The sequence below is a fragment of the Schistocerca nitens genome, chromosome 2 (genome assembly GCF_023898315.1).
Source record: "Schistocerca nitens isolate TAMUIC-IGC-003100 chromosome 2, iqSchNite1.1, whole genome shotgun sequence".
Taxonomy (NCBI): Eukaryota; Metazoa; Arthropoda; class Insecta; order Orthoptera; family Acrididae; genus Schistocerca; species Schistocerca nitens.
Genome location: NC_064615.1, coordinates 816,909,500 through 816,937,333, shown reverse-complemented (window position 1 = coordinate 816,937,333; position 27,834 = coordinate 816,909,500).

Sequence of the window (27,834 nt, the reverse complement as noted above, 5' to 3'; positions counted from 1 at the left end):
AATGATGTTTCTGAATTTTATTCTGTCGTTTATTGTGTCTGCTGTTATGTTGAGATGGTTCAGGTCGTTTTTTACCTCTGCCACCCATTTGTTGTTTCTAGTGGTTACGCAGTCAAAGATCTGTTTGGTCAGTCTGTGTGACGGCATTCTGTATAGGTGTCCATAGAATTGTAGTCTGTGTTTTCTAATCTTTTCTGTGATTGCCTCGGTATGTTTGTATAGTTCCTCTGTAGATTCCTTGATCCATATTCCATTGTTGTTAGTTGCGCCAAATATTTTCCTAAGTATATATATATATATACACTCCTGGAAATGGAAAAAAGAACACATTGACACCGGTGTGTCAGACCCACCATACTTGCTCCGGACACTGCGAGAGGGCTGTACAAGCAATGATCACACGCACGGCACAGCGGACACACCTGGACCCGCGGTGTTGGCCGTCGAATGGCGCTAGCTGCGCAGCATTTGTGCACCGCCGCCGTCAGTGTCAGCCAGTTTGCCGTGGCATACGGAGCTCCATCGCAGTCTTTAACACTGGTAGCATGCCGCGACAGCGTGGACGTGAACCGTATGTGCAGTTGACGGACTTTGAGCGAGGGCGTATAGTGGGCATGCGGGAGGCCGGGTGGACGTACCGCCGAATTGCTCAACACGTGGGGCGTGAGGTCTCCACAGTACATCGATGTTGTCGCCAGTGGTCGGCGGAAGGTGCACGTGCCCGTCGACCTGGGACCGGACCGCAGCGACGCACGGATGCACGCCAAGACCGTAGGATCCTACGCAGTGGCGTAGGGGACCGCACCGCCACTTCCCAGCAAATTAGGGACACTGTTGCTCCTGGGGTATCGGCGAGGACCATTCGCAACCGTCTCCATGAAGCTGGGCTACGGTCCCGCATACCGTAAGGCCGTCTTCCACTCACGCCCCAACATCGTGCAGCCCGCCTCCAGTGGTGTCGCGACAGGCGTGAATGGAGGGACGAATGGAGACGTGTCGTCTTCAGCGATGAGAGTCGCTTCTGCCTTGGTGCCAATGATGGTCGTATGCGTGTTTGGCGCCGTGCAGGTGAGCGCCACAATCAGGACTGCATACGACCGAGGCACACAGGGCCAACACCCTGCATCATGGTGTGGGGAGCGATCTCCTACACTGGCCGTACACCACTGGTGATCGTCGAGGGGACACTGAATAGTGCACGGTACATCCAAACCGTCATCGAACCCATCGTTCTACCATTCCTAGACCGGCAAGGGAACTTGCTGTTCCAACAGGACAATGCACGTCCGCATGTATCCCGTGCCACCCAATGTGCTCTAGAAGGTGTAAGTCAACTACCCTGGCCAGCAAGATCTCCGGATCTGTCCCCCATTGAGCATGTTTGGGACTGAATGAAGCGTCGTCTCACGCGGTCTGCACGTCCAGCACGAACGCTGGTCCAACTGAGGCGCCAGGTGGAAATGGCATGGCAAGCCGTTCCACAGGACTACATCCAGCATCTCTACGATCGTCTCCATGGGAGAATAGCAGCCTGCATTGCTGCGAAAGGTGGATATACACTGTACTAGTGCCGACATTGTGCATGCTCTGTTGCCTGTGTCTATGTGCCTGTGGTTCTGTCAGTGTGATCATGTGATGTATCTGACCCCAGGAATGTGTCAATAAAGTTTCCCCTTCCTGGGACAATGAATTCACGGTGTTCTTATTTCAATTTCCAGGAGTGTATATACGAGGGCCGTTCAGAAAGTAACCTCCGGTTGATTTAAAAAAATACACCAAGTTAAATAAAAATATTTTAATATATACATCTTACAACTACATCTTTGCACTATTTTTCTACATAGTCTCCATAGCGATTGAGGCACTTATCGTATCTCTTCACAAGCTTTGAAATTCCTTCTGCATAAAAATCACCCGCTTGTGCCTGGAGCCAGCCTGTGACCGCATCTTTGAGCTCTTCGTCGTCATCAAACCGCTGTGACCCGAGCCATTTCTTCAAATGCATGAAGAGGTGATAATCACTTGGCGCCAGGTCTGGGCTGTAAGGTGGATGGTTGATAACGTCCCACTTGAAGGACTCAAGAAGGGCCGTTGTTCTGCGAGCAGAGTGAGGACGGGCGTTATCGTGCAAAAAAAAGATACCGGAAGTCAGCATACCACGGCGTTTGTTCTGTATAGCCCGTCGTAACTTTTTTATTGTTTCACAGTACACGTCTTGATTAATGGTCGTACCACGTTCCATGAATTCAACCAACAACACCCCTTTGGCATCCCAAAACACCGTTGCCATCAGTTTTCTGGCAGAAAAATCTTGCGAGGCTTTTCTTGGTTTGGTAGGCGAATTTGAATGTGTCCACATCTTTGATTGTTCTTTTGTCTCAGGGTTCACGTACTTAATCCAGGTTTCGTCACCGGTCACGATTCTGTTTAACAATGGTTCTCCTTCGTCCTCATAACGTGACAGAAAGTCTAATGCAGAGGCCATTCTTTGAGTTTTGTGGTGGTCGGTAAGAATTTTGGGCACCCATCGTGCACAGAACTTACGGTAACCCAGTCTTGCTGTCACTATCTCGTACAAGAGAGTCTTAGAAATCTGTGGAAAACCAGTAGACAACTCCGACATTGAGAAACGTCGATTTTCACGAACTTTTGCATCAACTGTCTGAACGAGTTCGTCAGTCATCAATGATGGTCTACCACTCCTCTCTTCATCATGAACGTTTTCTCGTCCACTTTTAAATAAACGTACCCATTCACGGACAACTCCTTCACTCATAACTCTTGGTCCGGCACAAAACTCACGATAAATAGCTGCTGCAGAATATCCTTTGGCTGTAAAAAACCTTATGACAGCACGCACTTCACATTTGGCGGGGTTTTCTATTGCAGCACACATTTCAAACTGCCACAAAAACTAAACTAGCGCAGGTACGACGTTCACTCGACCACGGCTTGATGCCGACTGACCTGTTGAGTGCGTGAACGCACAGATGGCGTCGCTACTCCCCCAACCCGCACTGTGACCAATCGGAGGTTACTTTCTGAACCGCCCTCGTATATATATATATATATATATATATATATATATATATATATATATATATATATATACGGTGTTACAAAAAGGTACGGCCAAACTTTCAGGAAACATTCCTCACACACAAAGAAAGAAAATATGTTATGTGGACATGTGTCCGGAAACGCTTACTTTCCGTGTTAGAGCTCATGTTATTACTTCTCTTCAAATCACATTAATCATGGAATGGAAACACACAGCAACAGAGCATACCAGCGTGACTTCAAACACTTCGTTACAGGAAATGTTCAAAATGTCCTCCGTTAGCGAGGATACATGCATCCACCCTCCGTCGCATGGAATCCCTGATGCGCTGATGCAACCCTGGAGAATGGCGTATTGTATCACAGCCGTCCAAAATACGAGCACGAAGAGTCTCTACATTTGGTACCGGGGTTGCGTAGACAAGAGCTTTCAAATGCCCCCATAAATGAAAGTCAAGAGGGTTGAGGTCAGGAGAGCGTGGAGGCCATGGAATTGGTCCGCCTCTACCAATCCATGGGTCACCGAATCTGTTGTTGAGAAGCGTACGAACACTTCAACTGAAATGTGCAGGAGCTCCATCGTGCATGAACCACATGCTGTGTCGTACTTGTAAAGGCACATGTTCTAGCAGCACAGGTAGAGTATCCCGTATGAAATCATGATAACGTGCTCCATTGAGCGTAGGTGGAAGAACATGGGGCCCAATCAAGACATCACCAACAATGCCTGCCCAAACGTTCACAGAAAATCTGTGTTGATGACGTGATTGCAGAATTGCGTGCGGATTATCGTCAGCCCACACATGTTGATTGTGAAAATTTACAATTTGATCACGTTGGAATGAAGCCTCATCCGTAACTAAAATGAGCTCTAACATGGAAATTAAGCGTTTCCGGACACGTGTCCACATAACATCTTTTCTTTATTTGTGTGTGAGGAATGTTTCCTGAAAGTTTGGCCGTACCTTTTTGTAACCCCCTATATATATATATATATCTCTGTGTGTGTGTGTGTGTCTGTGTGTGCGTATATAGACAGCTTAAAAACTTTGTGTCTGGGCACGGGAAAACCTCGTCAGAGAGGTCCACCGCACGAGCGTCTAGGGAAGTGATTCCAGTGGTGATTTCCCCTTGCCTTCCACTGACGATGATGAAATGATAAATAGGATAACACAACACCCAGTGCCTGAGCGAAGAAAATTTCCGACCCAGCCGGGAATCGAACCTGGGCCCCTTAGCGTGACAGACCTCCGCGCTGACTACTTTCGTTCTTTTTTTTTTTTTTTTTTGTTGCTCTCAGTTTGTTCGATATTTTTCATTGAATTTGTTCGAGTCGGACGTCCGATGACACCCATTTACGTTCTTCGTTGATCCATTCACTCAGTTTTTTTGTTATAGAGGGAAGCTAACCCTCTGAACGAATACGCTGAGCTACCGTGCCGGCACCACTCAGCTATCGGGGTGGACTATGTGGACAAAGCTGCGGATAAAAAATGCGTGGGTCGATTTTTTCAACCAAACTTGGCCCACATATTACTGACCATATCGAAAGGAATTCTGTGATGGTGAGGAACAGCAGCCTCCTCTTGGGGTGGGACTGACACGTGGAGAAAGCCTACAGGGAGGAATTGATGGACAGATAGGGAGGGGGAGGAGAAGATGAATAGGGTCGAGCTGGAGATGGACAGAGGGGGAAGGAGCAGATGGACAGGTGAGGAGGAGGAGGAGGAGGAGGAGCAGATAGGCAGAGATAGTGGGGAGGAACTCATGGAAAGAGACAGCGTGGAGCAGCAGATGGACAGAGAGAGGGACAGGAACAGATTAGCAGAAAATGGTGGGTGGAGGAGGTGGACAGAGAGGGGGAAAAAGGGAGAGAAGTGGGGAAGGAGTAGATGGACTAATAGAAGTGGGACGCCGGGTACTCTGCTACAAAATAATAAAATAACGTCGTAAATGTATTCTGCGAAAAGAAGTTTCGCTGAAACGCACTTACTTCTAGACTGAGAGTCTTATGCGTAGCCTGAGTATCCGCGCTCTGGCTGCTTTCTTTTCACGCAGTATTACAGAGCTTTGGGAACGTCCGCGTCGGAGGGTGAGGCGCCTCGTGCAGAGCTGGGATGTGTTGGGGTTCACCTGCCGCGGCGCGCTGCAGCCGTGCGCCGCACTGAGTGTGTTTCCATGTAGCGCGACCGCAGATCTCTCGGGAACCGGCGAGAAGGCTGCAGATCCGCGGCGCCGTGTCTGTTTGCACGGCACACACCGAAAACTGCGACCCCGCTTCTCAATGCAAAGGCAGCCACTGCGCTGCACAGTCTCATTTCGACATCTGACTTCGTATGGCGCCTGTCCTATGACTGTCCGCCTGCCTTTTAATGTACATAGAGCTTATGCAAGACGGCTGCTTTAGTGCAGCTTGCCTTGGTGTATTCCATTCGTAAGCAGGGGAAAAAAAATCAGAAACACGTAATGCAGCTCCGACGGAGGGAGGAAGGGGGAAGAGTTCTCCATCTAGAACTTTCTGAGCAGACGATTGGTACCTTTATTAAACGTTACACGATAGTATAAATAAGACAATCTAACTCAAAAAAATGTTGGTAATAGAATATTTACTTCTAGCAAGAAGTGTGAAAAAGAGAACAGCTCTCGTATTGTTATCATGGGGAGGTTACCACATAAGTAGAAACCTGCGTGCATATTTTTTCCTCCACGTATTACCAATCACGCCGCTGTTGCTCTGCGGAACGAATGAAAGCGAATCTGAACAATGATCTTTAGTTTCAACTCAGCTGTGTAAGTGCTAAATTGTACTTACTACTGGCACGTAGACGAAAAGTTGCATTTATGTTTTTTAGGGTTATACTATGTTATGTTAACCGGGGACCTAGAAACGACGGAGAGGCTCCGTCCCCGCCGCAGCCGTAGTGGTCCACAACCCCACGGCGACTACCTCAGTCCACTTCACCCGTCCGCCGCCCCACACCGAACCCAGGGTTATTGTGCGATTAGGCCCCCGGTGGACCCCCCCCAGACGAGTCTAACCCTTTTGTTTGCGTGGTAAAGTAATGGTGGTGTACGCGTACGTGAAGAACTTGTTTGCGCAGCAATCGCCGACATAGTGTGACTGAGGCGGAATAAGGGGAACCAGCCCGTATTCGTCGAGGCAGATGGAAAACCGCCTAAAAACCATCCACAGACTGTCCGGCTCACCGGACCTCGACACAAATCCGCCAGGCGGATTCGTGCCGGGGACCAGGAGCTCCTTTTTGCCCGGAAAGCCGTGCATTAGACCGCACGGCCAACCGGGCGGACTTTTTTAGGGTAGTTGCGTCAGTTTACAGCAATTAACAGACAATCATGTTGCTTTCTGGAGGATACCCCGACTGTTGTGAAATTTTTGAATTTTGTCAGCGCATAGAATGCTCCATAAAATTTAGGGCGAACTGCCAGAAGTCAGTAACTTGGTGTTACTTTTTATCGGCCCAGTGTCTTCTGGCCATCTTTATATTGGCGACATTACACTGAGCTCATCTCTTTAATATTATATGGTGCTATATATTCCTTCAGGCATGTCCAGAAGAACAGACATCAAACTTATAACAGAAAAGCGCCAGACATATATAATAGTAAGCCAAATGCAGAAATGCTGCAAGCAGTGACGATGATGATGGCCTTTGTGGTCGAGCGGTTCTAGGCGCTTCAGTCCGGAACCACGCTGCTGCTACGGCCGCAGGTTCGAATCCTGCCTCGGGCATGGATGTGTGTGATGTCCTTAGGTTAGTTAGGTTTAAGTAGTTCTAAGTCTAGGGGACTGATGACCTCAGATGTAAGTCCCATAGTGCTCAGAGCCATTTGAACCAATGACGATGATGGACGGGGAGGGAGGAGGGGAGAGGGGCGGGCGCAACGGAAGTTATGTGAGATAGATCGACAATTTGGCCTGGGCGCGAAGCCTGTTCGGATAGCTGAAGCAGTTATGGCGACCCCTCGCGTAAAGCAGAAAATTCAGGTTCGAGTCCCGGTCCGGCACAAATTTTCGCTTGTCACCACTGAAATATGCGGTTGGCGTCGATATTTTTCTTTAATCCTCTATTTAATAATCAGCCTGCGCATGTGCGGTGTACCATCTTTGTAGCTGCGCATGCGGTGCTTGAAGGAAGGAAGATTAGGATTTAAAGTTCCGTCGACAACGAGGTCATTAGAGACGGGCGTTGCATGAGCACGGGCAATTCTGCAATCTGCTGGTAGCGGCCCCACAGCGAAAACTCACCTCATCGATGTCAGATCGATCGTCTTCACGCAGTAAAAACGCAGAACTGCATCGGCTACGAACAGCGCGAAGTTTTTCTGTGACAGGATCTCATACAGATTACAACTGGAAACCACCGTTCCGACTGAAAAGAGCGTCTGATAGGCGTGTTTTATTGATTAATTATTGATGGAATTCCATCTCAAGAGGGGAGACTGGAAGATAACCATAGAAACGTAACCATTATACTGGCACTATCATCATCAGCTATCCGGTACATACAAAGTGATTTTCAAAAATTACAAATCTGCGTTCCATGTTTCCTTATGTCACCTATCCACCTTCCATTAGGACCTTCATGACGTCGTTTCGGCATCATCGTACATCTGGAAACCAACAAGGCTCGGTCCATCTATCATACAATCGCCTGGCTGCATTTAATTTTCATTATGGTCATAATTACTTCTGGTACTCATCTACATCTATATCTACATCATACTTCCAAGCCACCTAATGGTGTGTGCCGGAGGGTACTTTCGCTACCACTATCTGATCCCTCCAACCCTGTTCCACTCGCGAATAGTGAGTGGGAAGAATGATTGTAGGTATGCCTCTGTATTGGCTCTAATTTCTCGAATTTTCTCCTCGTGGTCAATACGCGAGGGGGAAGTAATATGTTGTCTGATTCCTCCTGACAAGTGCTGTCCCGAAATTTCAATAGTAAATCTCTACTTGATGCACAACGCCTCTCTTGTAACGTCTGCCAATGGAGTTAGTTTAGCATCTCCGTAAGGCTCTCTCACCAGCTAAACGATCCCGTGACCAAACACGCCGCTCTTCGCTGGATCTTCTCTATCTTCTCTATCAGTACTACCTGATAAGGATCCTCAATAGATGAACAGTACTGAAGAATCGGGCGAACAAGCGCCTTATAAGCCACTTCTTTCGTGGATGAGTTAGGTTTCCTTAAGATTATTTCGGTGAATCTTAGTCGGGTGTCTGCTATTCCCACTATCTGTTTTATGTGGCCATTCCACTTAAGGTCGCTCTGGGAGGTTACGCCTAGATATTTTACGGCAGACGCTGTCTCCAGCTGTTCAGCTTTTGTTTGTCAGCTAGGTTTTTACTGCTCTCGAATCTGAGATGAAGTGCTCTTAGTTTACGTTACGCTTTTCTAACACGGCTATTAAACCATGGTGGATCTTTCCCATCCCTTAAAACTTTACTGCGAACATACTTAGGACATATTGAACAATGCCTTTGAATTTTTTCCATTTGTGCTCCACATTTTCGTCCTCAACATCGAATATTTGTAGCTGACAGCTGAGGTATTCTGAAATTTGTATCCTGTCACCCTTGCTGAGCAAGTATATCTTCCTGCCTATCTTAACATTCCTTGTAGGACCAGTCGTCATAGATGCTGTCACAGCCTTATGATCGCTGATACCTTCATCTAGGTTAACTGATTCGATAAGTTCAGGTCTGTTTGCTGCCATGAGGTCTAAGATGTTACCCTCACGAGTTGGTTTTCTGTCTATCTGCTCAAGGTAATTTTCGGACGAGACATCCAGAACAATGCCACACGATTCCCTGTCTCTGGAACCAGTTTTGATGACATAACACTCCCAATCTATTCCTGACAAGTTGAAGTCACCCCTTATTACAACTGCATGATCAGGAAAATTGCTAATAATATTCTGCAAGTTCTGTCTGAAGCGCTCTACAACTACAGACCCTGACCCAGGTGGTCCGTAAATGCATCCGATCACCAGTTTTGACTGTTCTTTGATATCAATTTCACCCAGATTAATTCACATTTGATATCCGTAATAACCTCGCTAGATTTTATTGAATTTTTTACTGCTATAAACACGCCACCACCATGGCGACTAACCTATCCTTGCGATAAGCATTTCAGTCTGAACTTAGGATTTCGTTGTAATTGACGTCTGGTTTCAACTAGCTTTCTGTTTCCAATACTTTTATCTGTGCAATATAACCTTCAGTAAGCTATACTAATACTGGGACCTTTCCTCGGATGCTCTTTCAGTTTACTAAAATCATATTAATCTTTTCATCTCTGATCTGCGAGGACCAAGATTCTTTGAGGTCGTTGTGGCTGACTTAACAGACAAATCGTCTTTGCTCCCAAGGGAGGGGTCCTCTAACCTAAAAAAACCCATGAGCACGCCACACGTACTCCGCTACCCTAGTAGCCGCTTCCTGCGTGTAGTGCACGCCTGACCTATGAAGGGGAGCCCTACAATTATGCATCCGATAGCGGAGGTCGAGAAATTAGGATCCGATACTGTCGCAGAGCCGTCTGAGCCTCTGGTTTAGACATTCCACTCTTATTCAAAACAGAACACCGCAATCAACCCTGGGTATGTTGCTACAAATAGACAGCTTAGCCTGCACCCCACGTGCGTTGCTAGTTGTCTTCACCAAATCAGCCAGTCGCCGGAAGGAGGCGAGGATGGCCTCAGAACCCAAGCGGCAGGCGTCATTCGTGCCGACATGTGCCACTACACGCAGCCGGTTGCACCAAGTGCGACCGATAGCTGCCGGCAGGTCCTCCTCCACATCACAGATGAGACCTCCAGGCAAACATACCCAATGCACACTGGAATTATTTCCCTTCTTGCCTGCTGTCTCCCAGAGGGGCTCATCACCCGCCTCATATTGGAGCTCCAAATGACTAGCATGCCGACCCTCTATACTTGTCCGGACCGGGCAGGAAAATCGACCAACAGGAGAGGCATACCGTGCTGGCTCAGGGTTATCATCAACAATGGGAAGGTCCTTGTACTTGTTGCTAAGACGTAGAGAGTCAGCCGCATGGTCTGCTCCCTCTTTCGCCTTCAGCCCAGTGACACGCGAACCCACCACTGTCTGCCACTCACTCTGGAGTGAGGACGGACCGGTCAGATGTTGCGTATCGGAAGCCGCAGTGACGTCCGGGTCACCAGGGGATTCCAGTGACACCAAAGGTATCGCAGGTCTCGTCACTGGCGCCCCGACGTCACCGCAACTTTGAGCATTAGCTAGAAGCTTGTCGACGGTAGCCAACGCAGCTTCCAGCTGTTTACGGACAGCAGCCAACTCTCCTTGTGTCCGCTCACAACAAGCACAGTCCTTTGCCATATCGTGCTGTGTATAAAACAGATATAATGTCTCAAATGGCGCTACTGAGTTTTTGAACATACCAAAGGAGAATAAAGTAACACTAAAAGTTGGTGTGCAGATTTCTCACTGTACTCTGAGACCGCAAGCTATTGAATAGAAATAAATCCCTCTACACGGAAAATTTACACTAGGATTCCGCCCTACACGAGGATATTCACAAGACTTATGCAACAGCAAAGCCGGCCGCGGTGACCAAGAGGTTCTAGGCGCTTCAGTCCGGAACCACGCGACTGCTACGGTCGCAGGTTCGAATCCTGCCTCGAGCATGGATGTGTGTGATGTCCTTAGGTTAGTTAGGTTTAAGTAGTTCAAAGTTCTAGCGCACAGATGACCTCAGATGTTAAGTCCCATAGTGTTCAGAGCCATTTGAACCATTTTTGGAATAACAAAAGCTACGATTAATTTTCTAAGCACTAGTCTACACAGTAAAATACACACGTACAGTTCACTTCTTTGCAGAAGCACCAGAACAAAAAGCAAAGACTAAATAAATTTATAGTTTATCAGACAAGTGCTGCTGCTGCACTGCTGCGAGTTCTCTCGGCTCGGCCGCTGCTGCTACCCACTCCAGCGTGTATGCTGATTTACTTAATTGTTTCTTGTCTCTCCCCCTTGATAGCTGAGAAGCTTCCGTTCCAGGCAATATTTATCATTCTGTTTGCTTCTTTTGCTGCCCGTTCAGTCGATATTTTCAGATGTCAAAAAAAAAAAAAAAAAAAAAAAGGTTCAAATGGCTCTGAGCACTATGGGACTGAGGTCATCAGTCCCCTAGAACTTAGAACTACTTAAACCTAACTAACCTAAGGACATCACACACATCCATGCCCGAGGCAGGATTCGAACCTGCGACCGCAGCGGTCGCGCGGTTCCAGACTGAAGCGCCTAGAACCGCTCGGCCACACCGGCCGGCCTTCAGATGTCCTAAAGGTAAATAGAGCCGACAACGTGAGAAGATCATGCCTGGAAAACATCATATTATGTATACAATTCGATGGTTCAAATGGTTCAAATGGCTCTGAGCACTATGGGACTCAACTGCTGTGGTCATCAGTCCCCTAGAACTTAGAACTACTTAAACCTAACTAACCTAAGGACATCACACACAGCCATGCCCGAGGCAGGATTCGAACCTGCGACCGTAGCAGTCGCACGGTTCCGGACTGCGCGCCTAGAACCGCGAGACCACCGCGGCCGGCATGCAATTCGACTGAGAACTTCACATGTATGCTACTCGGCACATTTAGACAGAATTGAAGCTCGGTATGAGGGAAGTACTACTAAAACAACGCTCTTGACAATGATGTGAATCATGTAATGTTGTTAGCGCCAACAGTAACCAGACATATACCTTACTGTACACTGACGAAAGAGATCCCAGCACCAAAAAATAATTAATGTAGAGTAACGAATTTTCTGGAATTCATTTGTCTAGGTAATATATTTCAGTGATTACCGTTGCAAGTTCACAGGTTAATGTAAGCGCCAGAGAAGCCACTGCAAATGCGAAAAGCTGATACATTAATAGCCGGTTTAACGGCCAGAATGTTGAATGCGAGCAAGACAGTGTTTTGCACGGATGCCTGATGTTAGTTTGTGGCATGGAGTTCCTGGTTTGTCGCACTTGTTCTGTTAATACAGAGTCGGCATGTGCTGGTTGTGGATAAGACTGGAGTTTTCGTCCGACGATGTCCCAGACGTTCTCGAATGGAGCAGGTCGAGGCAACATGCCGACACTTGTAGAGCATGCTGGGTTACAACAACGGTGTGGGCGAGCTTTATACTGTCGGAAAGCACGCTCTGGAATGCTGTTCATGAATAGCAGAACAACAGGTCGAATCATCAGTCGAATCTGCAGCCAGGGTGTGTGGGATAACCACAAGAGTGCTCCTGCTGTCATACGAAATCGCAGTAACAGTAACTCCAAGTATAGGCCCAATGTGTGTCTAGGCCGTAGACAGGTGAGTTGCAGGTGCTCACCTGGCCGCCTCCTAACCAACGCACGGCCGTCGTTGGCACCAACGTAGAACCGGCTTTCTTCAGGAAACACCTCTGACTTCCACTCCGCCCTCCAGTGAGCTCTCGCTTGACACGATGAAGTCCTAAATAGCGGTGGTTTGGGGTTAGTGGAATGCACGCTACAGGGCGTCTACCTTGGAGGTGTCCTTTAAGGAACCGATGTGTAACAGTTCGTTCTGCCACTGTGATGCCAACTACTGTTCAGTTGCTGCTGCAGATGAAGTACGATGCGCCAGAGCCATGCGCCGAACAGACGGTTTTCCCTCTCGGTAGTGCCACGTGGCCTTCCGGATCCCGGTGATCTTGTGACCGTACGTTTCCGTGACGACAGCTGCAACCACGTACGGTGTCTACATTCCCGCCAACTTACACTGCAGTATCGCTGAAGGAACATTTAGATTCTTATAGCCCTGTTACACGACCGCGCTGAAACTTGACGAGCGGTTGATAATGGCGTCTTAAAAACTGGCTCTGAGTACTATGGGACTTAACATCTGAGGTCATTAGTCCCCTAGAACTTAGAACTACTTAAATCTAACTAACCTAAGGACATCACACACATCCATGCCCGAGGTAGCATTCGAATCTGCGACCGTAGCGGTCGCTCGGTTCCAGACTGAAGCGCCTAGAGCCGCTCGGCCACAGCGGCCGGCAATGGCGTCTTAGTTGTTTCGAATTCATTCTTGGCTAACATCACTCACTACGTCCAGTCTCAAAGGTAGCTAATGCTCACGACCGTTACAGTGCGTATTTAAAGCAAACCTGATTTGTAGACTCACAGTTGTGCTACTAGCTCCGCTGTTACGCGCCTGGCGCGAAATCTGAATAGAAATCATCTTTCAGACGTAGAAAAACACCTACCAGCTTTCGTCTATTCCGCACAACTCCTTCTTGGTGACGATATTTTTTCCGTTAGAGTATAAAGGGTAAACTCTCTGCGAGTTCCTCTTCTTATAAGTGCCCATTTACTATTACTTAATTTTCAGTGGCGCTGTGGTTAAGAAACTGGACGCGCATTTGGAAGGCCCGTTGTTGAAATTCACTTGCACCTATCCAGTCTAGGTTTTATATGATTATCTAAATCGCTTAAGGCGGCTAACGGGTTGCTTCCTCGAAATAGACGTGGCTGACTTTCTTCCCCATTCTGCTCAATCTAAGGTTTTGTTGCAATGTCCTCGTGATTGGCGAGACGCTGTACTTAAGTCTTTAAGTATCGAGCGGATGGACGTATACGGTTATGGAGACAACCTCATGAATCCATGTCTGCAGGGGACTTTTGAATCTGGTGGAGACTCTGTAATGGTGTGGGGCGTGTGCAGTTGGAGTGTATGGGACGACCCCTGATACATCTAGATTCGACTCTGACAGGTGAGACGTACGTAAGCATCCTGTCTGATCACCTGCGTCCATTCATGTCCATTGTGCATTCCGACGGGCTTCGGCGATTCCAGCAGGACAATGCGACACCCCACACGTCCATAAGTACTACAGAGTGGCTCCACAACACTCTTCCGAGTTTAAACACTTGCGCTGGCCACCTGACTCCCCAGACATGAACGTTATTGAAAATATGTTGGATGCCTTGGAACGTGCTGTTCAGAAGAGATCTCCATGCCGTCGTAGTCTTACAGGGTTTACGGACAGCCCTGCAGGATTCATGATACCATTTCTCTCCAGGACTACTTCTGACATTAGTCGAGTCCATGCCGCGTCGTGTTGCTGCATTTCTGCGAGCTCGTGGGTGCCCTACATGATATTAGGCAGGTGTACCAGTTTCTTTGGCTCTTCAGTGTATTTTTATATGTGGGATATGTGTCCGTGTATTTCATTTTGTAGCCGAACAATTCACTGTAGACCAATGACGTTTGTGCATGGGGGTAGATTTGAGTCTCGCATTGTGCGATATAGTGTTTTGGTCGCGGTGGGTGGCAAAAATTGTAATGCGAACGTAACTAAGACTCGTCGCTGTCAACACCCATTCCGTGGTTTAATCTCTGCCTAACGCGTCGCAATATTATTTATAATAATCGCAGAAAGAAAACAAAGGAAAAACTGCTTGCCAAAAATGTGATTCAGATCCAAATCAGAATTTAAAGGAGGCGTAATCAATATCTGTGTGTAACAGTAAAGAACGTGAAAATATGTTTGAGCAAAATTCCCAAACGTAAAAGCAACTTTTCTCGATCCCGTGTAGTGTCGAAAAGGCAAAAGATAGCGTGGAACAACGAATCCGATCAAGAAAACGAAGCATGTCTAGCAGTGTTACGACGAAATTCTCAACGAAGAAGAAATAATCTAACAGAAAGCAACGTGACGTTATTAGGTAGACAGATCGGAGAAGAAAGCAGTCATAAAGAAAAACAGGAAAAAGATCGAATAGCAGCAAAGGCGATGGACAGAATACGGACGTTAGGAAATCAAGTTGCTGCACAATCATTGAAGACATCTTCAAATGCTGGATGCGCAAGGCAGCAAGGACGTCTCTGTCTTAAAAATCAGCCATTTCATTACTATTCAACTATAGCAGTCGAGAGAATGGCTAAACTATATAGATATTGTAAGGGGAAAAATTTAAAGGAGAAACGCCAAGTATATGCTGCTCCAATGGTAAAATTACATTTCCAGCAGCTGAATTTTTTGAATACGTGAAAGTCGAAACGATGATATCGAAAGACTTTATGAAAAAATAAGGCGCTATAACGCATGCTCCTAAATGATATCATTTGGAGGAACAGCAATAACCGAGGAGGTCGGATTTAGCTCGGACAAGTGTATCATAAATGGATCATTGTTACCACTTACAAATGAAACACCGAAGATGTGACAAGTTTACTTTGTAGGAAACGAAGATGAAGCTGATCATTCCTCTTTGAACATTACCGGACTAGATCGAGATGTAATTATGGATCTACAACGTTTCCTACATAAAGATAAAAATTGTTACGAATGTTTAAAATCAGATCGGCAAAAAGGGTCGCAGATAATTACGGAATAATAATTCAGGCTGATAAGAGACCAACAGCGAGCATGAAAAACGATTCACAGCACCTCGATCAAACGGAGTGGCCGTAATAATTGTGGGTAATGAAATTAGCTATCGTGATATTGTGATACAGCGATGGAGCACATATTTGTTCCAGCGTATCGCTCAAACAAATCGCTTTTATGATGCCTCACAATATCCGGGGCCAAACTTTTCACTACTGCGGAGTTAATTTGAAGGAACCCTGTTTCTCACATTGTCATGTATACGCTACGTTTTCACGCATCGGACAAGTAAAATATAGATATATGTATGCCCCACACAGCCAAACATCAATTATAGTATATAAGAATGTAATTTAATGCAAGGACTTTATATGTAAGATATTTGTCCGTAAAAAGAAAATGTCTTTTTCTGCAATTTTTTTGTCCCTTATTACATTTATAAAGCTACCGACAGAAATCTAAAAGCCTAGTGGAGCCGGTTGTTATCAGCTGGTTTGCAAATAAGACCTTAGGGAAAACTGAACATAAAACTTTACAGAACATTTCAGAGCTGCCACATAAATTAGGTAAGATAACGCAATCTGTATTTGGTATATAGTGATAAGAAACTCCGCGATGGGGCCTTGAAGGCAACGCGATAGTCGACCGACAGTCAGATCATCCTCGGTCATTCACCATCGCAAGTGGTATGGTGCGGCCTGAGGACAGCACACCGCTCTCCCGACGTTTCGACCTTGGAGCCGCTACCTTTAGATCAGGTAGCTCCTCAACTGGCATCACGAGGCTCAGTTCACCCCAGTCCAGTCATCTCACCAGAAAAACATTCCTGACAGTGCCGGCAACCAAAACCTGGTCCCCCGTATGAGAGTCTGTCGTCTTGATCCCTTGACTACGAGGGAAGACAGTGAAATATTACACAGAGGATTTCTGATTCAGAAATTTCATTTGAATGTTGAGTGTGAGAGGCTTGTGTTAAGCCTCAGGTATGAACAGCAAGTGTCGGAAAACCAACAGCCTGGAACCGCGAGACCGCTACGGTCGCAGGTTCGAATCCTGCCTCGGGCATGGATGTGTGTGATGTCCCTAGGTTAGTTAGGTTTAACTAGTTCTAAGTTATAGGGGACTAATGACCTCAGCAGTTGAGTCCCATAGTGCTCAGAGCCATTTGAACCATTTGAAAACCAACAGCGGCAGGATCGTGGCCCATCGAGACTGGGTTTTATTTGTTTCTCGGAGCTGGAGCTCTCGTTGTTCAGAATCTCACAACTGTCATGAGAATATGGAATCTATGGGTTCAGGGGAGAACACACAACGCGAAATAGGCTCCTTAATATTAGTGCCCAAGAGGACAGACATACCGGTTTGTTAGTGCGGTCGTACGAGAACGCATAGCGGCGTCACGTATGTTGAGTCATAAAAAGGGCTTCATTACAGCAAGACAAGTATCCAATCGGACAGTGCTTATGATGTGCGTAGTTCTACAGATTTTCCAAGGTCCTGTTGCGTTCGAGTCTCGATCCAATCTGCATGGAAGTTTCATATCTACACACACTCCGCTTCAGAGTGAAAATCTGATCCTGGAAACATCCTCCAGGTTGTGGCTAAGCCATGTCTGCACACTATCCTTTCTTCCAGGAGTGCTAGTCTTGCAAGTTTAGTAGGAGAGTTTCCGTGAAGTTTGGAAGGAAGGAGATGAGGTAATGATTGGGAGTAACACAGTCTGGACAAGTGCTGAACCGTACTTGGGTAGTTCAGTTGCTAGAACACTTGCCATTGAAAGGAAAAGGTTCCGAGTTCGAGTCTCGGTCCGGCATACAGTTTAAGTCTGCCAGGAAGTTCAGGAACGGACATTGACAGAAAATTCATCATATGGACTCAGCACCTGTCGTCGTGTATTGGGGCGCCATTGTCTACGCAACACGATCACTTCTCGTTCACGTAGCGGCTAATTTGGACAGCAGGCTTCACATTTCCGACGCGTGAAGGCCGGCGGCTGCGAGCTAAGGTCGATTAGCGTAACGTTATCTTTCAAAAAGATTACTCAAGACCAAATGCTGCCCATGTTGTCCTGACACACCTCGATGCAGAGAATGTTCAACTGATGCCCTGGCCAGCATGTTGTCCAGGTCTCGCACCCACTGAAAACATCGTGGTTGTGAGTTGCTGTCACTTCAGCATTCGCCAGCCACCACGATTGATAAACTCTAGCAAGAGTGCAAAGTAGTACAGAACGTTGTACCCGTTTTTGTCGTTTAAGCTCAGTTTGTCTCGATGCTCAACTAGATTAGAAACATTATTCTCGCTTTGGGTGACAGCTCTGTGAGTAGTGGGACAAAGTTTGTGTTACCCCACTCTCCATTGTTGCCAAATGTATCCAAAACGGCGGCGATGACGTCATCCACGATGGCGGCCTGTAGACTTGGCTACAGTGCATGACATAATCCAAGATGGCGGATTTTGCGGGAAGACAGGTCAATTGGGCTACCTCCACTAACCTAACCACCTCCCTTCCCCCCCTCCCACAGAAAATGGAGGGAAGTTCAAATTCCATCAGGACAATGCTACACACCTCTACTAACCTAAGATCAGGCAGGAATATAGGTCACTTGGGCTACCTCCATTAACCTAAGTAACCCGACCTCCACCTCTTCCCAGGAACTGGCAAGAAGTATGAATTTTGGAGGGAAGATAGGTCAATTGGGCTATCTCTACTAATCAAAGAAAGTGGCAGACCTGCTTGCAAAATAATGCAACAATGTGCGCAGGCAACGCTCGCTGCTCCCTGTCCACTGGACTGCACAGGAGGCTACCGTACAGGCTTCCAGAAGTCGGGATGCACTGGCAGCTGCCAAGCCACGCACAGGAGCCTGTTTGGGTCCCTCAAATATGAGGCGGCGGCATCTCTTTCATACTTGACACCGTTGTGACCAGACAGGTGCCAAGACCTATTTTCAGAGAGCAGATGCTCCAAGGACATGCACACGTCGACGTCGCAGTGAGCCAGCACCAGACGCAGGCCAGTGCGAGCCATTGCTTTCACACTGCTGCTGCCTACAGCAGGCAGGTGAAAGTTGGGTCTATTTTCGGGTATACAGTTCGAGTTTTTCGAGTGTTATACTGATGTCACAAAACTGCAAGGTGCGCTCATGTCAGTGCCATATGCGAGAAGCCTCTGGGCAGCACATGTGTTTACTGTTGCTGACGCAATACCTGTGGATACTGACATTACAGAATAGCACAGGGTGCATTGTTCCTAGCGATCCTAATGGGGCATGCGAGCTGCGTCTAGCCATGCATGCATACCCAGTGTGGCTGACGCATTGCGCGAAATGTTCATCCTGCTATCAGTATACATCTCAGAAATGTTAAACTTCGTGGCCGTGCGGTTCTAGGCGGTACAGTCTGGAACCGAGGGCCCGCTACGGGCACAGGTTCGAATCCTGCCTCGGGCATGGATGCGTGTGATGTCCTTAGGTTAGTTAGGTTTAATTAGTTCTAAGTTCTAGGCGACTGATGACCTCAGAAGTTAAGTCGCATAGTGCTCAGAGCCATTTGAACCATTTTGTTAAACTTCCTCACCGCTAAAAGCCTGTGCACGCTCGCAAAAACACCTTTAATCATAAAAGCATTCTTGTTGTTAGGAAAGAGAGCACTCCCTACTATGCACAGACCGACAAACAGATTTCGAAGCACCGTCTTAGAGAAGGGAAAAAAACAGCCAGAATTTTTGGTATCCTGCAGCTACAGGTCTGGGGATATCCTAATGCCACAGTGGCAGATGAGTGATGGCATCCCCACAAGAGATGGAGGGTCTGCTTCAACTTGTCTTTGAACACTTGCTTTCTCAGAACTTTCCATACATTCCTTGCCTCTGTCCTGTTCGAATCAGTTTGTAGATGCTCCCAATTCCCAGCACAAATGATGTCTTGTGAATGAATAGAGCATTATGATTGTATTTTGTACAGATCACCATATTGAACTGACAATTAAATCCTGCAAAGTAGCCTACAGATCGTCAAATATGGACAGACTCTTACTCAATTACACTGCTCTGCCACTGAGGACAGGAGCTTGAATATTAGAGTGCAACACAGATCTCCAACCCAACGTACCATGTCGATGTAGTAAACTTACAATTTGTACCCTGCACCATACAAAATCAGTCCTTTTGTATCCTGTCCGCGAAGACAGGCAGCACTGTATACACTCCTCGCAGCACAAGATATTTCCCTGCAAGGTCGGCGGACATCGACGCCCATCGGGTGACCAGAGCGCCCTCAGCGGACCAAATTCACTCTCAGAACTGTTCTACAACTTGGGCTCGTTCCCTCTCAGCACAAACGCATTACTGTTTCTGGTCCGGGCCTGCTTGCTTGCTTGCTTGCTTTTTCTACACCCATCTCCAGACTCTGGGATTACAAGAACAATGTATTTTTGCATGGTTTGCCATAATATTATTCAGTTTTCGCAGTAATTCTTGATATCAAGCACACAACAGTATCCTACTGATCGCTCATGCAACATAATTCCGATGATATAGACTGGAAATTACTGCTCTACAAACCCAAAACTGAAGTCAGGTGGGGCATGCTGTAAACCACTGATTAACTAGAAACTTGTCACGTCGGTGAAGACATTGACATGGAAACTTGAAAAAATTGAGAAATCTGATATTTCCACTCGTGGAATAATGATGTCGGTGATGTGGCAGATTCCAAATCATCCTTATAATTTACAAAGCCAACTAAGGTGTTTCTCATACCTAGAGAACTGGCAAACGTGTCTTCCACATGCCAGATGCACACACCGCAATCGATGTTCCCTCAACTAAATAAAGGCGCGAAATGTGCAGAAGCAGTCAACTGAACAATTTACATCTCAGGGAATAACGATCCAGCGCAAACACACCTCCATATTCAATCTTCTCAAATTTCCATGCGATCACAAAAGCTATCCAACACATACTAAGTATTAGTTCGCTATTCAGTAGTCTACAGGACAACACGTCAGCTACATTCCTGCACTCCAAGAGGCCTCTGCATTCTGACAGCTCCTACCGTTAACAGGAAATGTGAGTCATTCCCACACAGATCACCGGCGCTGCAAGCCTCATATATATTTTATCCCTGTATTTACAACTAAATGTTACGATCGCGGTTTCAGTTGAATGACATTCGACAACGAGCAAAGTATCGGAAATACACCCACTTGATGGCTGTGGCTCTGGAAATAGAAATATCAGTACCATTCTTATGACTTGACATACTCTTCCCTTTGCTATCACAGTACTCGATGTCAAATCCATACTTTCCTTATGAATGGACGTAGTCATTTCCTTTGGACATATTGGAACACAAACGCATACTTTATAAGCCTGAAGTTCAAGGTGAACCTATCACGCAACTCCTACAACTAAATATAATACTTCATCAATAAAACTGATCGCTGGTGATACGAAATAATACTGACTGAAAATCAACGATGGGTGGACATGTCTCATAAGTTTTTCTTGCGAATGCTACCACCATGTCTTAGAAAGAGAGGTTTAATCATCTTACAAACCACCAGATGCTAAAAAAACCCGCTCCCAACAACTACTGTATGTTACTGTCACAAGTAGTCTTGGTTCTACATTACACACAAGTATCTATGTTAAAAGCAATATCGGCTTTATAAAACCACGTATGGCATTACCTACGAATCACTTGGTTTTCCCAGACAAATACCGAGACGGTGATAGCCAGAGTGTATATTTTCAGACCAGAAACCCTGTTACACATAGCCCACGATTCAGCCTCGTGATAAAATCGATGAATTTTGAAAGTGATTCGGCTACGAAACGTGGTATGAAACCGCTATCTGCAACCACTTCACGCCGCCGCCACTAGATATTTCTCCAGTATTTGTAAAGTATTCTGTCTCAATTCCATGTCAGAGGTTCTGTGATATATCCACTGAGTTATAGGCGATGACTGATTGAGAAGGATCACAAATGGTAGTAGATGGTGTGCTGATTGAGGTCTTAATAAATGTACACTAGCTTTTCAGATCTCTAGTGCTACGCTATCTCCTAGAAATGATGTCTATGATTTGGAATCAAGTCCTTCCATTCAACCACATAAATGTGTTGGATCCTATGGAGAAGTCTTTTAATGATTACAGCCACCAGTGAATCATATTTCTGGCACTCTCATATCTCAAAACAAGTCCCATTTCTCGAACCTATCTGCTGCAATAAAATTACTACCTTGTTTTAGGTAGCCCCTATGCATCCTGCAACAGCCCCCTCAGACTCTGCGCTACCATCCCTGCAGCTTTGCGCACTTGATCGTTTCAATGTAAGTCGGAACTAAGTAGGAGTCTGAAGAATACTACATTTACCACCTTCTGCAACCCGTGTAGAAACAGGGGAAGATGAGTTACTGTGACAGAACTGTGTTTTGACTATTCGACGGAAACGAAGCCTGCTCCTGCAACAAGATGTAGTATAAAAGACAGTACTGGAACTGGGGGAATGATGTGGATTTTGCTACTGCATTGTGGTGCTTCTCCGAACTACACTGCATTGTGGTGCTTCTCCAAACTACAAGCAGGTACTATAGATCCACGTCCCTCAGGGCCCATCCACATCGATCACCTCCCCATTCTATCATCATTATTCTATTCCATCCACCAGAAAAAAATTATGAACAATAAAAGCTCCACTAACTTCATCCGATAGAGAACTCAATAAGATTTTTACCACATCTCTCTCTTCCCATATATCGAAAAAAATTGTTCTGATTTACTCCACCCCTCCCCCGTCTGAGCTTAGAGAGTGCTCTCTTTCCAAACAACATTAAAAGCTTTTATGATTAACGGTGTTTATGCGAGCGTGCACAGGCTTTTAGCGGTGAGAAAGTTTAATGTTTCTGTGATTTATATTGATAGCAGGACGAACATTTCACATGATGTGTCAGCCCGAATGGGTACTCGTGCACAGCTAGATGCAGCTCGCATGCTCCATTAGAATCGCTAGGAACAATGCACCCTATGCTATTCTGTGACATCAGCTTCTGCAGGTATCGCGTCAGCAACAGTAAACACATGTGCTGCCCAGAGGTGTCTCACATATGGGACTGGTGTGTGTGCACCTTGGAGTTCTGTGATGTCAGTACAGCACTCAAAGAACTCTAACTGTACACCTGAAAACAGACCCAACTTTCAACTGCTCGCTGTAGGCAGCAGAGGCATGAGAGCAATGGCTCATACAGGACTGCGTCTGGTGGTGGCTCGCGGCGGTGTCAACATGCGTGAGCCCTTGGAGCATCTGCACTCTGCAAATAGGTCTTTGCTCCCATCTGGTCACATCACCAATGGTGCCTAGGTGATTACGTATTTCGAGAGGAATTTCTCAGGTTTCAAGTATGAAATGGATGCTGCTGCCTCATGCTTGAGGGACCCAAATGGGCAATTGTGCATGGCTTGGCAGCTGCCGGTGCATCCCGACTTCTGGGAGCATGTGTGGTAGCCTCCTGTGCAGCACAGTGCACAGGGGTCGGCAGGGGGTGCCTGCGCACATTAGTTGCGTGTCTGTTCAAATGGCCCTGAGCACTATGCGACTTAACTTCTGAGGTTATCAGTCGCCTAGAACTTTGAACTAATTAAACCTAACTAATCTAAGAACATCACACACACCCATGCCCGAGGCAGGATTCGAACCTGCGACCATAGCGGTCTCTCGGCTCCAGACTGCAGCGCCTAGAACCACACGGCCACTCCGGCCGGCTCCGTGTCTGTCGCATTATATTGCGAATAGGTCTGTAGGTTGTGCTACGCGTTATTTGGACAGTTTACAAGTTGGTTTCTTGTCTGAACGTCAGTGTACTGCATTTTAGGAGGAGTTTGCATGTCTGTGTGCTGTGTACTGAAATTATTTCAGTAATTTAGGAGTTGTTTGAGTGTCTGCAGAGCATTATTTCTGTAATTTACGAGTAGTAGGCTGTAGGCTGTGTGGTGTGACACCAAGCATGTCTGAGCGTGTGTTTTGTATCAGTGTGATAAATGTACTATGTAAAATCCATCCTTAAATAAATTGTTCCAAAATAAATAAAGCACACTCCTTCCTCTCTCCAGCAGCCCAGTGCAGGCTGAGTCATTTTCCCCTCCAGACAGCCATCTTCGGTTACATCATGGAATGGACAAAAGTGCCATCTAGTGGTGGTACTGTGCACTAGGTCAGTTGGACTCCGGACCCCATGGCGACCACACTGTTTCCCTCCATTTCCCTCCTTGTCCCACTACTTCTGTGAACTAACTTCCACTTTCTTTACACCATCAAATCACCTACAAATTTAATCATGTGTTCCTGCTGCTAGACTATATTCGATCAAGAAGTTAAATTTGCTATCGTTCCTGGTGTTTCAAAAGCAGTGAGGCAACATTATTAAAATAGTGGTATTATTAAATTTGTAATGAACAGGGGACCCGGGCGAAACTTCCGCACTTTCATAGTTTTAAATAATGACAGTATTTGGAATAATCGTGGTCGTTGGGAGAATGGTAGTTATGGGAACGAAGAGAAAACGTTTTTAAAAATGAACCGAACGGCGTGAATTAATAATCAATTTATGATACATCCTTGTATGTATATTTCTATTTCTCCAAAAATGTCTTCTCCGTTTGGAATGTTTGTCCGTACTTGTACGACGGGCAGATGTCAGAGACTGTTGGTGGGGCCACATAACCTATAACTTTAACTCGACAATTATTTTCAGTTTCAGTAAAAATGTTGAGTCCTAGCAACGATTGCTAAATCACAAATCAGGGCGACAACGACGAATATGTTCGTCGTTTCGGAAAGTATATTCGTTAAGAAAAGCCAACTTCAACGACAGGCAGAGATAATGGAGTGCCATAGTGGTCGCGTTTATTATCTATGACGATGGTGTATACAAATTATCCAGTTAATAAGTACTTTAAAGCAAATAAAATGGGGTTCCTTATTCATGATTAATAAGTTAACTTCGTAAAATATAGGCATGAAGGTACACATAGTTAACGTAGTTAAAAGACGCTTTTATGTTGAATTTTCTCAAATAGTAAGTTTAAGAGCAATGCAGTTCCAGAAGCCGGTTAACAAACCTTTCTAACGATACCTCATTCATGTATGTGTTGAGAAAAAGAGATGTAGACTTGAGAAATAGTTTATATGATGTAATGAACGATGATCAGTTCTAGTGTTTACTTCTCCTTTTCTAATAGTTTATTTTAACGTTTTGCCATATTACAACAGAACTGACATATGAATCTTTGTGAGTGTAAAACGAAATGCAGCCAGTTAGTTGTAGAAATGAAAGGTTTATTCAAACCCCTTGTCCTAGGTTTCGACCTGTTTAAAAACGTCTTGGTCATAAGGATCAATGGTTACACGTACAATAGTTAACTTTAGACACATGTGGAAATGTGGGTGTACAGAGAAAACGTGAAAAATAACTAATTAATTACACTTACTGGTACGGCGAATTGAAAAAGAGAGAGGGAGATACAGACGGGCATATAAGAAACCCTTTCCCTCCAAACTTTCCCTCCTTCATACCTTATCTGTGTTATCACAGATGATGTGCCACTGACCTCATTTGTACTAACATTGGGGTACACGCGAGATGCCTATTTGCTTCCACCGCCATGAGTGGAGTGCGTAAGTTCTAATAAACGTTCATCAACCTGCAGTGTTCTATAGTTGTTCCCTGCGCAGAAAACAGCACGTAAGTCTTGAGTCCGTTACTTTGGGGCTGTAAACTCTTAGCAAGGAACCGCGGCCCCATCGTGCACATCTTTTGAATGACTTCCTTCAGGATAATGACATCGCTCGACTAGAGTGGCCAACATATTCTCCAGACATGCACCCTATCGAAAATGCCTGGGGTGGATGAAAAGGGATATTTATGGACGACGTGACCCACCAACCACTCTGAGGGATCTACGCCGAATCGCCGTTGAGGAGTGGGACAATCTGGACCAACTGGGCCTTGATGAACTTGTGCATAGTATGCCACGACGAATACAGGCATCCAAGAGGACGTGCTACTGGGTATTAGAGGTACCGGTGTGTACAGCAATCTGGACCACCACCTCTGAAGGACTCGCTGTATAGTGGTACAAAATGCAATGTGTGGTTTTCATGAGCAATAAAAAAGGCTGAAATGATGTTTATGTTGATCTCTATTCCAGTTTTCTGTACAGGTTCCGGAACTTTCGGAACCGAGGTGATGCAAAACTTTTTTTTTGATGTGTGTATTTACGTTATCAACGCATTATTGGGACAGTAACAGGCAGAGGAAAATGACTTATTCATTATCCCTTGTATCACTAAAATCCCCCAACTTTATCCTCAAGCAGATTCGATTCTACAGTAGCTGCATTCAGCCATGAGCCATGCTCAAGATTCCGAAACCTGTACCATCTCCGAATCAGTTCATCCTGTATGGATAAATTAGCATAAATTTATAATGTAGCTATCTGTTTAAATATTGCTCGAACATATTGCTCTCTTTTTTTAGGAAGCTGCTTGATGACGAAGCGATGAAAAACCCGGTTACTTTCCAAATTGGAAAACCTGATAAAAGTGTAATAAATCACAATAATATGGCTAACGTAAACAGAGGGGACTATCTTTGAACCATTGCGTACATGCATATTTATGCAAACAGGACTAGACGGAATTTATTTAGCTTTATGGGAATCGCTGCTGTTCAGTGCGGTAGCATTTCGCAGGAGACTTCAGATTTATAAAGGGTATTATACCTCCAACATGCGTGCAGCTGCTTTGGTCGTGCAGCTCGGGGTTTGTTGAGGTTGTCATAAAATGAAATCCATTTTACGCTTCTGTAGAAGAAAAGTTTAGTGGTAAGCTGTCACATGTCTGTGTTACCGCAAAGATAAGCGGAACAGTAGAGGTGTACATAGCCCTCATAAGTGCTTTTGTCGACGGAAACAATTCTTCCGTGAGATACAGCAGCAAGACGACTGTCAAAAGCTGTCAGTGAATACAGCAAGCTTGATGTAGCTGTAATCACGCAGTAAGGGGACAGTAACTGTCTTATATGCGTGATGCTCTTCAATTTACGAGTTGTTATGGTCACTAATGATACGAATTGGCTAGGGAAGATAAATAACTGAATGAAGAATATATTTGTGATTCTTTAGATACGATTTCAACGAACATATATTTTTCTATTGGAAGAAGCAGTAATGAGACAGGAAAATGTAGGAGCGGAGAAGATTTAGATCCGACCGAAGTGTCGCGGTGGTTAATACTGGATTCATATTCAGGATAACTGGAATTTAGATCCATTCTCCAGTCATCCTGCTTTAGATTTTGTAACACATTCATAAAACGCTTCAAACAAATGCCGGTTGTTTCTTCAAACTGACAGTTCTGTGGTGACCTACGGTTTGACATGGAAACCAATTTATACTAGATGATATTTTAACATAGACAAAATTTTGTAATTCGAAAAAATTAATGTTATATAAATCGCTACAAAATGTCATAGGGCAGAAAGAAGATTAAATCACGAATATTTCGATCTGTAGTATAGCATCTCTTGTGGGGCTACCGAGACCGTTAAATGACAAAAAAGAGAATTATAGGATACTACTAAGGGACAGAGTCGAAATTTCTCTCTCTGTTGGATTTAGGTATAAAGAACTTGTGGCCCATCGTTACACAAAGGATGCGAAAGGCTAAAGCTGCTTTCTTCACAAAGACATAACCAATACATACAAATTAATAAGTTATTAGCTTTGGAGGAGTGAATGGATGAAATAATTAATTAAAAATGGCTTATCCTTTGAGTACCTAATTTTAGTCGGCCAATTCAATGTAGTAATTGTTAATTATTGGAACAGGTAGCCATCTCATTAAACCGTCCTCCTCCCTCCTCCCCACTTCTATTTTCGTCTTGTTAAGTGAGAATCGATAGCACATTATTTAAATTAATAGTAAAGTTGCAAATAAGGGCAGGAAAGCTGCCGCGAATGTAGTGGTGTAATAAAACCAGCGCCTGTTTTGGCCGTTGTGTGGAGGGACCCTTTCCTGTTTGGCTGGTCTTTAATTAAGTACTACTGAAGTACTGACTAGCAGTAGAAGAACAATGTGCCATTTCTAGGTTTAATGTGTATGTTTTCTCCAGTGTATTGGTGCATTAGATTTCAAGACATCCTTTCGGTATAAGAGGTTCTAATGTCAGTAAAATAAATACTGTTGTAGCAGTCAAATTTCGACTACATTCCATGAGTCAAAGTATTAATAAACACTTTTATTTGTTTTTTTCCTCATAAATGTACGTACTGTG